We start from the raw sequence: 18,436 nt of genomic DNA on the forward strand, positions 1-18,436 counted from the left end.
AATGAAATGTGGAATGGAATGGAATGGAATGTGGAATGGAAAGTGGAATGCAATGGAATTGAGAAAGGAATGGAACGTGGAATGGAACGTGGAATGTAATGTGGAATGGAATGTTGAATGAAAGGGAATGGAATGTGGATTGGAATGTGGAATGGAATTGAATGGAATGTGGACTGGAATGGAAGGAAGTGGAAGGTGGAGTGGATTGGAATGGAATGTGGAAGAGAATGTGGAATGGAATGGAATGAAATGTGAAATGGAATGGAATGGAATGGAATGTGGAATGGAATGGAATGGAATGAAATAGAAAGGAATGGAATGGAATGGAATGAAATGGAATGGAATGGAATGAAATGGAATGGAATGTTCAATGGAATGGAATAGATTGAGGAATGGAATGGAATGGAATGGAATGGAATGGAATGGAATGGAATGGAATGGAATGGAATGTGGAATGGAAAGGAATTGAATGTAATTTAACGGAATGGAATGTAATGTGGAATGGAATGGAATGTGGAATGGAATGCAATTGAATGTGGAAAGTAATAGAGTGGAATGTGGAATGGAATGGGATGCAATGTGAACTGGAATGGAATTGACTGGTATGGAATTATGGTATTGAAAGGAATGGAATGGAATGGAATGTGGAATGGAGTGGAATGGAATGTAGAATGGAATGCAGAAAAGAATGTGGAATAGAATTGAATGCAATGTTTAATTGAATGGAAAGGAGTTGAATGGAATGTGGAATGGGATGGAATGGAATGTGGAATGATATGTGGAATTGAATGTGCAATGGAATGAAATGGATAGGAGAATGCAATGCAATTCAATGTGGAATGGAATTGAATGGAATGGAATGGAAAGTGAAATGGAATCGAATGGAACGTGGATTGGAACGTATAATGGAATGTGGAATGAAACGTGGAATGGAACGTGGGATGGAAACGGGAATGGAACGTGGAAAGAAATTAAATGGAAAGTGAAATGGAATGTGGAAGGGAATGTGGAAGGAAAGTCGCATGGAATGGCAAGGAATGTGGAATGGAATGGAATGGAATGGAATGTGGAATGCAATGGAATGGAAAGTGGAATGGATTTTGGAATGAAACGGAATAGAAAGTGGAATGGAATGGAATGTGGACTCGAATGGAATGGAATGGGGAATGGAATTCAGTGGAATTGGGAATGGAGTGAGATGGAATGTGGAATGGAATGGAAAGGAATGTGGAATGGAATGGAATGGAATGTGAAATGGAAAGGAATGGAATGTGGAATGGAATGTGGAATGGAATGGAACGGAATGGAAAGCGCAATGGAATGGAGTTGAATGGAATGGAATGTGAAATCCAATGAAAAGGATTGTGGAACGGAACGGAATGGAGTGCAATGTGGAATGGAGGGGAATGGAAACGAATGGAATGAAATGTGGAATATAATGCAATGGAATGCGGAATGGAATGGAATGGAATCGAAAGTGGAATGGAATGCAATGGAAAGGAATGGAAAGTGGAATGGAATGGATGGGAATGTGGAATGGAATGTGGAATGGGATGGAATGGAATGTTGAACGAAACGGAATAGAATATGAATTGGAATGGAAAGAAACATGGAATGGAACGGAATGTGGAAAGGAATCTATTGGAATGCAATGGAATGGAATGTGGAATGAAATGGAGTGGAATGTGGAATGGAATGGAATGGAAAGTAGAATGGAATCGAAAGGAATATGGAATGGAATGGAATGGAAAGGAATGGAATGTGAAATGGAATGGAAGGGAATTTGGAATGGAATGTGGATCGGAATGGAAGGCAATGTGGAATGGAACGGAATGGAATTTGGAATGGAATGGAATGGAATGTGGAATATAATGGAATGGAATGTAGAATGGAATGGAAAGGAATGTGGAATGGAATGTGGAATGAAAGGGAATGACATGAGAAATTGAATGGAATGGAATGTAGAATGGAATGGAATGGAATTGAAGTGGATAAGAATGGAGTGGAATGTGTAATGGCATGTGGATAGGAAAGGAATGGAATGTGGAATGGAACGTGCAATGTAATGCAATGGAATGGGGAATAGAATGGTATCGAATATGGAATGGAATGAAATGGATTTTTGATTGGAATGGAAAGGAATACGGAATAGAATGTGGAATGGAATGTGGAATGGAATAGAGTGAAATGTGGAATGGAATAGAGTGAAATGTGAAATGGAATATTGAATGGAATGGAGAGGAGTGTGGAATGGAATTGAATGGAATGGGGAATGGAATGGGGAATGGAATGTGGAATGATATGGAATGCAATGTGGATGGAATGTGGAATGGATCGTAGAATGGTAAGTGGAATGGAACGTGGAGTGTACCTTGGAATGGAATGTGGAATGGAATGAGGAATGGAATGAAATGGAATGTGGAATGGAATGGAATGCAGAATGGAATGTGGAATGGAATGAGGAATGGAATGAAATGGAATGTGGAATGGAATGGAATGCAGAATGGAATGTGGAATGGAATGGAATGGAATGGAATGTGGAATGGAATGTGGAGTGGAATGGAATGGAATGCGGAACAGAATGGAATGCAGTGGAATCTGCAATGTATTGGAAAGGAATGTGGAATGGAATGGAGTGGAATGCGGAATGGAAAGACGAATGGAATGGAATGGAATGGAATGGAATGACGAATGGAATGTGGAGTGGAATGGAATGGAATGTGGAATGAAATGGAATGGAGTGGAATGTGCAATGGATTGGAATGGAAAGAGTAATGGAACGTGGAATGGAATTTGGTATGGAATGGAGTAGAATGAGGAATGGAAAGTGGAATGCAATGGACTGGAATGTGGTATGGAACGGAATGGAAAGTGGAATGTAATGCAACGGAATTTAATGGAATGTGAAATGGAACTGAATGGAATGTGGAATGCAATGTGGAATGGAATGGAATTGAATGGAATGGAATGAAATGTAATGTACAATGGAATGGAATTGAATGGAATGGAATGTGGAATGGAACGGAATGCATTGCAGAATGGAATGGAATGGAATGGAATGTGGAATGGAAGGGAATGGAAACGAATGGAATGCAATGTGGAATAGAATGCAATGGAATGTGCAATGGAATGGAATGGAATGTGGAATGGTATGGAATGGAGTAGACGGTGGAATGGAATGGAATGGAATGTGGAATGGAATGTGGAATGGAATGGAGTGAAGAGTGGAATAGAATGTGGAATGAAATGGAATGGAACGTGGATTGGAACGTATAATGGAATGTGGAATGGAATGGAATGGAACGTGAAATGGAATAGAATGGAATGTGGAATGGAATGGAATGGAATGTGGAATGGAATGGAATGGAATGTGGAAGGGATTGGAATGGAATGTGGAATGGAATGGAACGAAACGTGGAATGGAATGGAATGGGTGGAATGTGGAGAGGAATGTGGCATGGAATGGAATGGAATGTGGAATGCAATGTGGAATTTAATGGAGTGGAATGTGGAATGGAATGTGGAATGGAAAGTAATGGAGTGTGGAATGGAATGGAATGGTATTTCGAATGCAATGGAATGTAATATGGAATGGAATGTGGAATGACATGGAATGGAAAGTGGAATGGAAAGTGCAATGGAATGGAATTGACTGTGGAATGGATTGGAATGTAATGTGGAATGGAATGGAATAGAATGGAATGTGGAACGGAATGTGGAATGGAAGGAAATGAAATGTGGTATGGAGGTGGAATGGACTGGAATGGAACGTGGAATGGAATGCGTAATGCAACGGAATGGGACGTGAAAAGAAATGTGGAAAGTAATAGAATGGAACATCGAATGGAACGTGGAATAGAATGTAGAATGGAATGTGGAATGGAATGGAATTGAATGTTGAAAGGAAAGTGCATTGGCACGGAAAGGAACGTTCAATGGAACGTGTAATGGAACGTGGATAAAAATATGGAATGGACCGTGGAATGGAACGTGGAATGGAATGTGGAATGCAACGTGGAAAGGAACGTAGAATGGAATGTGGAATGAAACGTGGAATGGAACGTGGAATGGAAACGGGAATGGAACGTGGAAAGAAATTAAATGGAAAGTGAAATGGAATGTGGAAGGGAATGTGGAAGGAAAGTCGCATGGAATGGCAAGGAATGTGGAATGGAATGGAATGTGCAATGGAATGGAATGAAATTTGGAAAGAAATGGAATGCAATGGAATGGAATGCAGAATGGAGTGGAATAGAATGGAATGTGGAATGGAATGGAATGCAATGGAATGAAATGGGGAATTGAATGGAAAGGAATGGAATGTGGAATGAAATAGAATGGAATGGAATGGAATTTTGAATGGAATGAAATGTGGAATGGAACGGAATGCAACGTGGAATGCAATGGAACGGAATGTGGAATGGAACGCGGAATGGAATGGAATGGAATAGAATGTGGAATGGAATGAGAAATGGAATAAAATGGAAGGTGGAATGGAATGTGGAATGGAATAGGGAATAGACTGCAATGGAATGTGGAAGGAATGGAATGGAATGTGGAATGGAATGGAATGCAATGTAATGTGTAATTGAACAAAATGCAATGGAATGGAATGGAATGTGGAATGCAATGTGGAATGGAATGGAATGTGGAATGCAATTTAATGCAAGGGAATGGAATGTGGAATGGAATGGAATGGAATAGAATGGTATGAGGAATGCAATGGAATGGAATAGAATGAAATGGATTTTAGAATGGAATGAAATGTGCAATGGAAGAGAATTCAAAGTGGAATGGAATGGAAGGGAATGTGGAATGGAATGTGTAATGGAACTTGGAAGGGAAAGAGATGGAATAGAATGAGGAATGGAATGGAATGTGGAATGCAAAGTGGAATGGATTGGAATGGAATGTGGAATGGAATGTGGAATGGAATTGAAAAGAATGTGGAAAGGAATGTGGAATGGAATGTGGAATGCAATGCCATGGAATGGAATGGGATGTGGAATGGAATGTAGAAAGGGACGTGGAAAGGAATGGATTAGAAAGTGGAATGGAATGTGGAATGGACTGGAAGGGAATGAGGAATGGAATGGAAAGGAATGTGGAATGGAATGGAATGGAATAGAATGTGGAATGCAATGCAAAGGAATGGAATGTGGAATGGAATGGAATAGAATCTAATGGAATGGAATGTGGAATAGAATGGAATGGAATGTGGAAAAGAATGTGGAATAGAACGTGGAATGGAGTGGAATTGAACTTAATGGAATGTGGAATGGAATGTGTAATGGAACGTGGAATGGATTGTTTCAAAAGGAATGCTTTGTGGAATGGAATTTGTAATGGAAGGTGGAATGGAATGGAATGGAATGGAATGGAATGGAATGGAGTGGAATGTGGAATTCAATGAGGAATGGAACGTGGAATGGAACGTAATTGAATGTGGAATGGAATGTGGAGTGGATGGGAATGGAATGTGGAATATAATAGAATGGAATGTGGAATGGAACAGAATGGAAAGTGGAATGAAACATGGAATGGAATGGAATAGAATGTGGCATGAAAGGGAATGGAATGTGGCATGAAATGGAATGGAATGTGGAAGGGAATGGAACGGAATGGAATGTGGAATGCAATGGAATGGAATGAAATGGAATGTGGAATGGAACGTTGAATGGAATGGAATGCAATAAGGAATGGAATGAGGAAGGGAATGGAAGGGAATGTGGTATTTAATGGAATGGAATGTGGAATGGAATGGAATGGAATAGATTGTGAAATGTAATTGAATGGAACGGAATGGCATGGAATGTGGAATGGAATGGAATGTAACGGGGAATGGAATATGGAATGGAACGTGGAATGAAATGGAATGTGCAATGGAATGTGGAATGGAAAGTGGAAAGGAATGCAATCGAATGTGGAATGCAATGTGGAATTGATGGGAATGTCATGTGGAATCGAGTGTAATGGAATGTGGACTGCAATGCCACGGAATGGAATGGAAGGTGGAGTGGAATTGAATGCAATGTGGAATTGAATGGAATGGAATGTGGAATGGAATGCAATCGAATGTGGAACGAAATTGAATGGAAAGTGGAATGGAAATAAAATTTAATATGGAATGGTATGGAATTCAATGTGGAATGAAATGGAATTGAATGTGGAATGGAACGTGGAGAAGAATGGAAAGGTACGTGGAATGGAATGAAATACAATGTGAAATATAATGCGGAATGGAATGGAATGTGGAATGGAATGGCATGTGGAATGGAATGGAATGGAATGCAATGTGGAATGCAATGGAATGGAAAGGAATGCAATGTGGAATGGAATGCAATGTGGAATGGAAAGTGGGATGGAATGTGGGATGGAATGTGGAATGGAAAGTGGAAAGGAATGTGGAACGGAATGGAATGGAATGTGGAATGGAATCTGGAATTGAACGTGCAATGGAATGGAATGTTATGGAATGGAATGGAATATGGAATGGAATGGAATGTGGAAGGGAATGTGGAATGGAACGTGAAGTGGAATAGAATGGATCTTGGAAAGGAATGGAATGGACATTGGAAAGGAATGGAAGGTGGGATGGAATGGAATGGAATGGAATGGAATGTGGAATGGAATGTGGAATGGAATGGAATGTTGAATGGAATGTGGAATTGAATGGAATGGAAAGGGGAATACAATGGAAAGGAATGTGGAATGGAACGTGGAATGGAATGGAATAGATGGGAATGTGGAGTGGAATGTGGAACGGAACGTGAAATGGAATGGAATGGAATGGAATTTGTAATGCAATGGAATGGAATAAGGAAGAGAATGTGGAATGACGCGTGGAATGGAATGGAATGGAATAGAATGTGGAGAGGAATGTGGAATGTAATATAATGGAATGGAATGCAATGTGGAATTGAAAGTGGAATGGAATGTACAATGGATTGGAATGGAATGGATTGGAATGGAACGTGGCATGGAATGTGGAATGAACGTGGAGTGGAATGGAATGGAATGTGGAATGGATTATGGAACGCAATGGAATTTAATGTGGAATGGATTGGAATGGAATGTGGAATGAAATCGAATGGAATCGAATGTGATATGGAATGGAAAGGAATGGAATGGAATGGAATGTGCAATGGAATGTGGAGTGGAATGCAATGTAATGGAATGTGGAATGGAAGTTAATGGAATGGAATGGAATGGAAAGCGGAATGGAATTGAATGGAACGGAATGGAATGGAATACAATGTTGAATGGAATGGAATGGAATGGAAATTGGAAAGGAATGGAACAGAATGTGGAATGTAATGGAATGGCAAGTGAAAAGTAAATATAATGGAATGCGAAATGGAAATAGAATGGAAAGTGGAATGAAATGGAATGGAATGTGGAATGGAATATAATGGAATGAGGAACGCAAAATGCAATGGAACGGGATGGAATGTGGAATGGAATGTGGAATGCAATTGAATGGAAACTAGAATGGAATGCTATGGAATATCGAAAGGAATGGAATGGAATGGAATGTGGAATGCAATGGAATAGAATCTAATGGAATGGAATGTGGAATGGAATGGAATACGATGCGGAATACAATGTGGAATGGAACGTGGAATGGAATGGAATTGAACGGAATGAAATGTGGAATGGAATGCAATATAAGGTGGAACGGAATTGAATGGAAATTGAAATGGAAATAGAATTTAATGTGGAATGGTAGGTAATGTAATGTGGAATGGAATGGAATTCAACGTGGAATGGAACGTGGAGTGGAATGAAAGGGAACGTGGAATGGAATGGAATGGAATGTGAAATAAAATGTGGAATGGAATGGAATGAGGAATGGAATGGAATGGCATAAGGAATGGAATGGAATGGAATGGAATGCAATGTGGAATGGAATGCAATATGGAATGGAATGGAATGCAATGCAATGTGGAATGCAATGGAATGGAATGGAATGGAATGTGCAACGTGTTGGAATGTGGAATGGAATGTGGAATAGAACGTGGAATGAAATATGGAATGGATTGGAATGGAATGTGGAATAGAAAGTCTAATTGAACATGGAATGGAATGGAACCGAATGTGGAATGGAATGGAGTGGAATGGAATGCGAATTGGAATGTCAAAAGCAATGTGAAATGGAATGTGGAATGGAATGTGGAATGGAATGAAATAGAACGTGGAAAGCAAAGGAGAGGAACATAGAATGGAATGGAACTTCAACTGGAAAGTGGAATGGAATGTGGAATGGAATGCGGAAAGGAACGTGGAATGGAATGTGGAATGGAATGGAAAGGAACATGGAATGGAATCTGGAATGGTATGGAATTGAATGGAACGGAATGTGGAATGGAATGGAAGGGAATGTGGAATGGAATGTGGAATGGAATGGAATGGATTGTGATATGGAAAGGAAAGTGGAATGGAGTGGAATGGAGCGTGGACTGGAGGGGAACGGAATGAGGAAGGGAATGCAATGGAATGAGAAATGGAATGTGTAGTGGAATGTGAAATGGAATGTGGAATGGAACGTGGAATGTTAAGGAATGGAATGTGGAATGGAACGTGGAATTGAATGTGGAATGTAATGTGGAATGGAATGCAATGGAATGTGGAATGGAATATGGAATTGAATGGAATGCAATGTTGAATGGAATGTGGGATTGAAGGGTATTGAATGTTTAATGGAATGTGGAATAGAATGTGGAATGGAATGGAAGGGAATGTGGAATGGAAGGTGGAATGGAACGCGGAATGGAACGTGGAATGGAATGGAACGGAATGTGGAGTGGAATGAGGAATGGAACGGAATGGAATGTGGAATGGAATGTGGAATGGAGTGGATCGTGGAATGGAATGTGGAATGGAATGGAATGGAATTTGTAACAGAGTGTGGAATGGAATGGAATGGAATGTGGATTGGAATGGAATGAATTGTGGAATGCAATGTGGAATGGAATGTGGGATGGTAAGGAATGGAAAGTGGAATGGAATGTGGAATCGAATGTAATGGAAAGTGGAATGGAATGGGATGGGAAGTGGAATGGAATGGGAAGTGGAATGGAACGGAATATGGAATGGAATGGAATGGAATGTGGTTTGGAATGGAAGATAATGTGGAATGGAAAGGAATGGAATCGAATGGAATGCGAAATGGAATGTGGAATGTAACGTGAAACGGAATGTGGAATGCAATGAAGAATGGAATGTAATGGAACGTGGAATTGAATGGAGTGGAAAGGAGTGGAATGGAATGTCAAATGGAAGGTGGAAGGGAACGTGGAATGGAATGTGGAATGGAACATGGAATGGAATGGAATGGTATGGAATGGAATGGAATGGAATGTGGAATGGAATGGAATGGAGTGCAATGTGGAATGGAATGGAAAGGAATGGAATGAAATTGAATGGAATGCGGAATTGAATGTAATGGAATGCGGAATGGAATGGAAGGGAATGCAGAATGGAATGTTTAATGGAATACAATGGAATATGGAATGGAAAGTAATGGAATGGAATCGAGTGTGGAATTTAATGGAAATGAAAGTGGAATGGAAGGAAATGGAATGTATTGTGGAATGGATTGGAACGGAATTGAATGGAATGTAATGTGGAGTGGAATGGAATGGAATGGCGTGCAATGTGGAAGGGATTCGAACGGAATGGAATGGTATCGAATGCGGAATGGAATGGAATGGAATGCGGAATGGAATGGAATGCAATGTTGGATGGATTGGAATGGAATGTGGAATGGAATGGAATGGATTGTGGAATGGAATGGAATGGAATGGAAATAAATGGAATGTGGAATGGAACGGAATGCAATGATCAATGAAATGTGGAATGAAATGGAATGGAAAGTGGTATCGAATGTGGAATGGAATGGAATGGAATTTGGAATGGAATGGAATGGAATTAAATGTGAAATGGAAAGCGGAATGGAATGTGAAATGGAATGTAGATTGGAATGTGGAACTGAATGAAATGGATCGTGGGATGGAACGGAATGGAACATGGAAAGGAATGCAATGGGACTTGGAGTGGAAGGAGGAATGGAACGTGGAATGGAATATGCAATGGAATGCGGAATGGAACGTGGAATGGAATGGAATGGAACGTGTAATGGAATGTGGAATGGATCGTGGAATGGAAAGTGGAATAGAATGGAAAGGAATGTGGAATTGAATGTTGAATGGAATGGAATGGAATGTGGAAAGGAAAGTGCAAAGGAATGGAATGGAATGTGGAATGGAATTAGAAATGCAACGTGGACTGGAATGGAGTGGAATTTGGAATGGAATATGGATTGGTATGGAATGGAAAGTGGAATGGAACGTGCAATGGAATGTGGAATGGAACGTGGAAGGGAAAGTGCAATGGATTGTGGAATATGACGTGGATTGGAATGGAACGGAAGGTGGAATAGAAAGTGGAATGGTAGAAATGGAACGTGCAATGGAACGTGGAATGGAATCTGGAATGGAATGTGGAATGGAACGTGGAACGGATCCTTGAATGGAATGGAATGGAAAGTGGAATGGAATGTGGAATGGAATGTGCAATGGAATGCGGAATGGAACGTGGAATGGAATGGAATGGAATGTGTAATGAAATGTGGAATGGGTCGTGGAATGGAAAGTGGAATAGAATGGAATGGAATGTGGAATTGAATTTGGAAAGGAATGGAATGGAATGTGGAAAGGAATGTGCAATGGAATGAAATGGAATTGGGAATGGAATTTGGAAGGCAACGTGGACTGGAATGGAGTGGAAGTTGGAATGGAATATGGATTGGTATGGAATCGAAAGTGGAATGGAACGTGCAATGGAATGTGGAATGGAACGTGGAAGAGAAAGTGCAATGGATTGTGGAATGGGACGTGGATTGGAATGGAATGGAAGTTGGAATGTAAAGTGGAATGGTAGGAATGGAACGTGCAATGGAACGTGGAATGGAATCTGGAATGGAATATGTAATGGAACGTGGAAAGGATCCTTGAATGGAATGGAATGGAAAGTGGAATGGAATGTGGAATGGAACATAGAATGGAACGGGGAAAGGAATGGAATGGAATGTGTAATGGAATGTGCAATGGAATGGAATGTATTGTGGAATGGAATGTGGAATAGAATGAGGAATACAATGGATAGGAATGTGGAATGGAAAGTTGATTGGAATGGAAAAGAATGTGGAATGGAATGGGATGTAATGTGGAATGGAATGTGGAATGGAATGGAATATAATGTGGAATGGAATGTGGAATAGAATGGAAAGGAATGAGAATGAAATGTGGAATGGAAGGAGGAATGGTATCTGGAATGGAATGGAATGTTGAATGGAATGTGGAATGGAATGTGGAATGGAATGTGGAATGGAATATAAAGAAATGTGGAATGGAAGATGGAATGGAATGTGGAATGGAAAGTGGAATGGAATGAAATGGAACGTGGAATTGAACGTGGAATGGAATGTTTAATTGAATTTAATGGAATGTGGAAGGGAAAGTAAAATGTAATGTGGAATGGAATGATGAATGGAATGGAAAGCAATGTGGAATGGAATGTGGAATAGAATGTGGAATGGAATGTGGAAGGGAACAGGGAATAGAACGGAAAGGAATGTGGAAGGGGATGTGGAATAGAATGTGGAATGTAATGTGGAATGGAATGAAATGGAATGTGGAATGGAATGTGTAACGGAATTGATTGGAATGTGGAAAGGAATGTGAAATGGAATGCAATGGAAAGTGGAATGGAACAGAATGGAATGTGTAATGGAAAATGGAATGGAACAGTATGCAATTTGGATTGGAATGTGAAGTGGAGAGTGGAATCGAGTGTGGAATGGAATGGAATGGAAAGTGGAATGTACTTTGTAATGGAATTGTGGAATGGAATGTGAAATGGAATGGAATGTAATTTGCAGCAGAACGTGCAATGGAATGGAACATGGAATGGAAAGTGGAATGAAACATGGAATGGAAACGAATGGAACGTGGAATGGAGAGTAGAATGGAATGTGGAAATGATTGAAATGTGGAATGGAATGGAACAGAACGTGGAGTGGAATGGAATGAAATGTGTAATGGTATGGAATTGAACGTGGAAAGGAATGGAAAGGAATGTGTAATGGAATGTCGAAAGAAATGCGAAATGGAAGGTGGAATGAAAAGTGGAATGGAACAGAATGAATGGAACATGGAATGGAATGGAATGGAACGTGGAATAGAACGTGGAATGGAACGTGGAATGGAATGTCATATGGAATGGAATGCAATCTGGAATGGAAGGGAATGGAATGTGGAATGAAACGAGGAATAGAAGGTGGAATGGAATGTGAAATGGATTGTACAATGGAGTGGAATGGAATGTGGAATGGAAAGTGGAATGGAATGCAGTGGAATGGGTAATGGAATGTGGAATAGAAAGTGGAATGGAATGTAATGGAATTGATTGTGGAATGGAATTGAATGGAATGTGTAATGGAATGTGCAGTGGAATGTGGAACACAATGTTGAATGGAATGGAATGGAATGTGCAAAGGAATGTGTAATGGAATGTGGAAGGGAACATGAAATGGAATGGAATGGAATGGGGAATAGAATGTGGAAGAGAATGTAGAATGGAATGTGGAATGGAAAGGAATGTGTAATGGAATGTGGAAGAGAATGTGGAATGAAATGTGGAATGGAATGTAATTGACTGTGGAATGGAATGGATACGAATGTGGAAAGGAATGTGGAAGGGAAGACAATGCAATGTGGAATGGAACGGAATGAAATGTGGAATAGACTGTGGAATGGAATGTGGAAAGGAATGGAACTGAATGTGGAATGGAATGTGGAAAGCAGTGTGGAATTGTATGTGGAACAGAACAGATTGGAATGTGGAATGGAACGTGGAATGGAATGTGGAGTGGAATGAGGAATGGAAAGTGGAATGGATAGGAACGGAACGTTTAATGGAAAGGAATGGAATGTTGGATGGAATGTGGAATGGAATGGAATGGAACATGGAATGGAATGTGTAATGGAATAGAATGGAACGTGGAATGAAACGTGGAATGGAATGTCTAAAGGATTGGAAAGAGGAAAAGAATGGAATGGAATGTGGAATGGAAGGGAATGGAATGTGAAATGGAATGTGGATTGGAATGTGGAACGGAACGTAATGGAACGTGGAATGGAATGGAATGGAAAGTGGAATGAAATGTGGAATGGAACGTGGAATGGAATTTCGGATGGAATGGAATGCAATGTTGAATGCAATGGAATGGAGTGTCTAATGCAATTTGGAATGGAAAGGAATGGAATGTGGAATGGAATGTGAAATGGAATGCGGAAAGGAATGTGGAATGGAATGGAATGGCATGCGGAATGGAATGTGGAATGGAATGGAATGGAATGTGGAATGGAATGTGAAATGGATTGTGGTATGGAATGCGGAATGGGATACAGAATGGTGAGGAATATATTATGGAATTGATTGGAATGGAAGGTGGAATGGCATGTAGAATGGAAAGGAATTGAATGTCGAATGGAATGGAATTGATTGTGGAATGCAATGGAAACTAATGTGGAATCGATTAGGGAATGAAATGTGGAAAGGAACTTAGAACAGAAGGTAATGGAAGGTGGAATGGAATGGAATGGGGAATGGAATGGAGTGGAATGTGAAATGGAATGTGGAACGGAAGGTGAAATGAAAGGTGGAACGGAAGGTGAAATGGAATGTGGAACGGAAGGTGAAATGGAATGTGGAATGGAATGTTGAATGGAATGTGGAATGGAATGTGGAATGGAATGTGGAATGGCATGTGGAATGGAACGGAATGGAATGTGAAATGGAATGTGGAATGGAATGGAATGCAATGGAATGTGGAACGGAATGTTGAACGGAATGTGGAATGGAATGTGGACTGGAATGTAGAAAGGAATCTGGAATTTAACGGAATGGAATGTGAAATGGAATGCAATGTAATGTTTAACGGTATGTGGAATGAAATGGAAAGGAATGCGGAATGGAATGTGGAAAGGAATGTGCAATGGAACAGAATGAAATGTGAAATGGGATGTGGAATGGATTGTGGAACGTAATGTGGAATGGAATGTAGAGTGGAATGCGGATTTGAATGTGGAAAGAAATGCAGAATGGAATGGAATGGACTGTGGAATAGAATGGAAAGGGATTTGGAATGGACTGTGGAATGGATCGTGGACTGGAATGTGGAATGGAACGGAATGGAATGTGGAATGGAATGTGGAATGGAGTGTGGAATGGAATGTGTTATGGAACGGAATGGAACGTGGAATGCAATGTGGAATGGAATGTGGAATGGAGTGCGTAGTGGAAAGTGGAATGCAATGGAAAGCAACGTGGAATGGATTCTGGAAAGGAATGTTTAATGGAGTGTGGAATGGAATGTGTAAAGGAATGGAATAGAATGTGAAATAGAGTTTGGAATGGAATTTGGAACGGAATGTGGAATGGAACGTGGTATGGAATGGAATGGAATATGGAATTGAATGTTGCAGGGAATGGAACAGAATGTGGAAAGGATTGTGGAATGGAATATGGAATGGAATGTGGAATGGAACGTGGAGTGGAAAGTCGAAGGAAACGTGGAATGGAATGGAATGGAACGTGGAATGCAATGGAATGGAATGTGGAATGGAATGTGGAATGGAATGTGGAATAGAATGTGGAATGAAATATGGAATGAATGTGGAATGGAATGTGGAATGGAATGCAATGTAATGTGGAATTGATTGGAATGGAATGTGGAACGGAATGTGGAATGGAATGTGGAATGAAATGGAATGCAATGTGGAATGGAATGGGGAATGGAATGTTGAAAGGAAATAGAATGGAATGGAATGGAATGCGGAAAGGAAAGTGAAATGATATTGAATTGAACATGCAATAGAACATTGCATTGAAAGTGGAATGTAATGTGGAAAGGAATGGTATGGAATGTGGAATGGAATTTTGGGAATGTGGAAAGGAATGTGGAATCGAATGTGGAATGGAATGCGGAATGTAATGTGGAACGGAATATGGAATGGAACGGAATGGAATGTGGAAAGGAATGTGGAATAGAGTGTGGAATGGAATGTGTAATGGAATGGAACGGAATGTGAAATGGAATGTGGAATGGACTGTGGAATACATTGTCAAAAGTAATAGAATATAATGTGGAATTGAAAGCGGAATGGAAAGGAATGCAACGTGGAATGGAATGTGGGATGAAATGAAATGGAATGTGGAATGGATTGTGGAATGGAACGTGGAATGTAAAGTGGAATGGAATGTAGAGGAAAGTGGAAAGGAATGTGAAATGTAATTTGCATTGGAATGTGGAAGAGAACGTGGAATGGAACGTGGAATGGAACGTGGAATTGAATGGAATTGAACGTCTTATGTAATGTGGAGTGGAGTGGAATAGAATGTGGAATGGAATGGAATGGAATGTGGAATGGAATGTGGAAAGAAAAGTGGAATGGAATGGAATGGAATGAGGAATGGAACATGGAATTTAAATGAATAGACCTTGGAATGGAAGGTAGATTGGAACGTTGAATGGAATGTGGAATGAAATGGAATTGAATGTGGAATGGAATGGAATGGAATGTGGAATGGAACGGAATGGAAAGTGGAATGGAATGGAATGGAATATGGAATGGTATGGAATGGAAAGTGGAAAGGAAATTTGAATAGAATGGAATGGAATGGGGAATTGAATGGAATCGAATGTGAAGTGGAATGTGGAATGGAATGCTAAATGGAATGTGGAGTGGAATGGAATGCATTGCGGAATGGAATGGAATGGAATGTGGAATGCAATGCGGAACAGAATGTGGAATTCAATGTGGAATGGAATGTGGAATAGAACGAAGAATAGAATGAATTGGAAACTGGAATGGAAAGTGGATTGGAATGAAAATAATGTGGAATGAAATGGGATGGAATGTGGAATGGAATGTGGAATGGAATAGAATATAAAGTGGAATGCAATGTGGAATGGAATGGAAAGGAATGTGGAATGCAATGTGGATTGGAATGTGGAATGGTATGTGGAATGTAATGGAATGTGGAATGGAATGTGGAACGGAATATAATGTAATGCGGAATGGAAGATGGAATGGAATGTGGAATTGAAGGTGGAATGGAATGCAATGGAACAGGGAACGGAACGTGGAATGAAACGTGGAATGGAATGGAATGGAATGGAATGTGGAATGTAATGTGATATGTAGGGTGGAATGGTATGTTGAATGGAATGGAAAGGAATGTGGTATGGAATGTGGAATGCAATGTGGAATGGAATGTGGAAGGGAACATGGAATAGAATGGAATGGAATGTGGAATGGGATGTGGAATAGAATGTGGAATGTAATGTGAAATGTAATGGAATGGAATGTGGAAAGGAATGTGGTATGGAAAGGAACGGAATGTGGAATAGAATGGCATGGATCTTTAAAGGAAAGTTTCATGGAATGCAATAGAATGTTGAGTGGAACGGAATGGAATGTGGAATGAAATGTGGAATGGAATGTGGAATGGAAAGGAATGGAATTTGGAATGGAATGTGGAGTGGAGAGTGGAATCCAATCTGGAATGGAATGGAATGGAAAGTGGAATGGAATTTGTAATTGAATTGTGGAATAGAACGTGAAATGGAATGGAATGGAATTTGCAGCGGAACGCGGAATGGAATGGAATGGAACATGAAATGGAAAGTGGAATGTAACTTGGAAAGCAAAGGAATGGAAAGTGGATTGGAATGCGGAATGGAATGTGGAAAGGGTTGTAATGTGGAATGGAATGGAATGGAAAGTGGAATGGAAAGCAATGGAATGTGGAATTCAATGGAATTGAACGTGGAATGGTATGGAAAGTAATGTGTAATGCAATGTCGAATGGAATGCGAAATGAAAGACGGAATGGAATGTGGAATGGAACAGAATGAATGGAACATGGAATGCAATGGAATGGAACGTGGAATGGAATGGAAAGGAACGTGGAAAGGAATGGAATGGAATGAAATGGAATATGGAATGGAATGAAATGTGGAATGGAATGGAATGGAATGTTAAATGGAATGTGGAATGGAAGGTGGAATGGAATGTGGAATGGAATGGAATGGAATGTGGAATAGAATGGAATGGAATGTGGATTGGAATGTGGAATGCAATGGAATGGAAAGGAATGGAATGTGGAATGGAATTGAATGGAATATGAAATGAAATGGAATGTGGAGTTGAATGGAATTGAATGTTTAATGGAATGGAATGGAATGTGGAATGGAATGGAATTGAATGTGGAATGGAATTTAGAGTTGAATGGAGAGGAATGGAATGGAATGTGGATTGGAATAGAATGCATAACGGAAAGGTAAGGAATGTGGAATGGAATGGAATGGAATGCGGAATGGAATGGAATGGAAAGCGGAATTGCATGTAATGAAATGTGAAATGGAATGTGCAATGGAATGGAAAGGAATGGAATGCAACGGGGAATGGAATGTGGAATGGAATGGAATGGAATGTGGAATGGAAAGAATGCTATGTGTAAAGGAATGGAATGGAATGTGGAATGGATTATGGAAGGGAGTGGAAAGGAATAGAATGTGGAAAGGTTTGGAATGGAATGTGGAATGGAATGCGGAATGGAATGGAATGGAATGTGGAATGGAATGTGGAATGGAATGGATAGCAGATTGGAATGTGGAATGGAATGTGGAATGGAAAAGAATGGAATGGAATGGAATGGAATATGGAATGGAATGGAATGGAATGGAATGTGAAATAGAATGGAGTGGAATATGGAATGGAACATGGAATGGAATGGAATGTGGAGTGGAATGTGGAATGGAATGGATCGTGGAATGGAATGTGGAATTGAATGGAATGGATTCTAGAATGGAATGTGGAATTTAATGTGGAATGGAATGGAATGGAATAACGAATGGAATGGCATGGAAGATCTAATAGACTGCAATGAAACAAGGAATGGAATGCAATGGAACGTGCAACGGAACAAGCAATTGAACGTTGAATGGAACGTGGAGTAGAATTGGAATGGAATGGAATGGAATGCGGGATAGAAGAGAATGTGAGGTGGAATGGAAAGTGGAATGGAATTTAATGGAATGTTTAATGGAATGCAATGGAATATGGAATGGAATGGAATCGAATGTGGAATGGAAAGTGGATTTGAATGGAAATTAATGTGCAATGGAATGGAATGTGGAATTGAATGTTTAACGGAATTGAATGGAAAGGAATGTGGAATGGAATGGAATGGAATGGAATGTTGAATGGAATGGAGTGGAATGAGGAATGGAATGCACTGGAATGTGGAATGGATTGGAATGCAATGTGGAAGGGAATGGAATGGAATGTGGAATGGAATGGAATTG

The sequence above is a fragment of the Pongo pygmaeus genome, chromosome Y (assembly GCF_028885625.2).
Source record: "Pongo pygmaeus isolate AG05252 chromosome Y, NHGRI_mPonPyg2-v2.0_pri, whole genome shotgun sequence".
In the NCBI taxonomy this organism is placed as follows: Eukaryota; Metazoa; Chordata; class Mammalia; order Primates; family Hominidae; genus Pongo; species Pongo pygmaeus.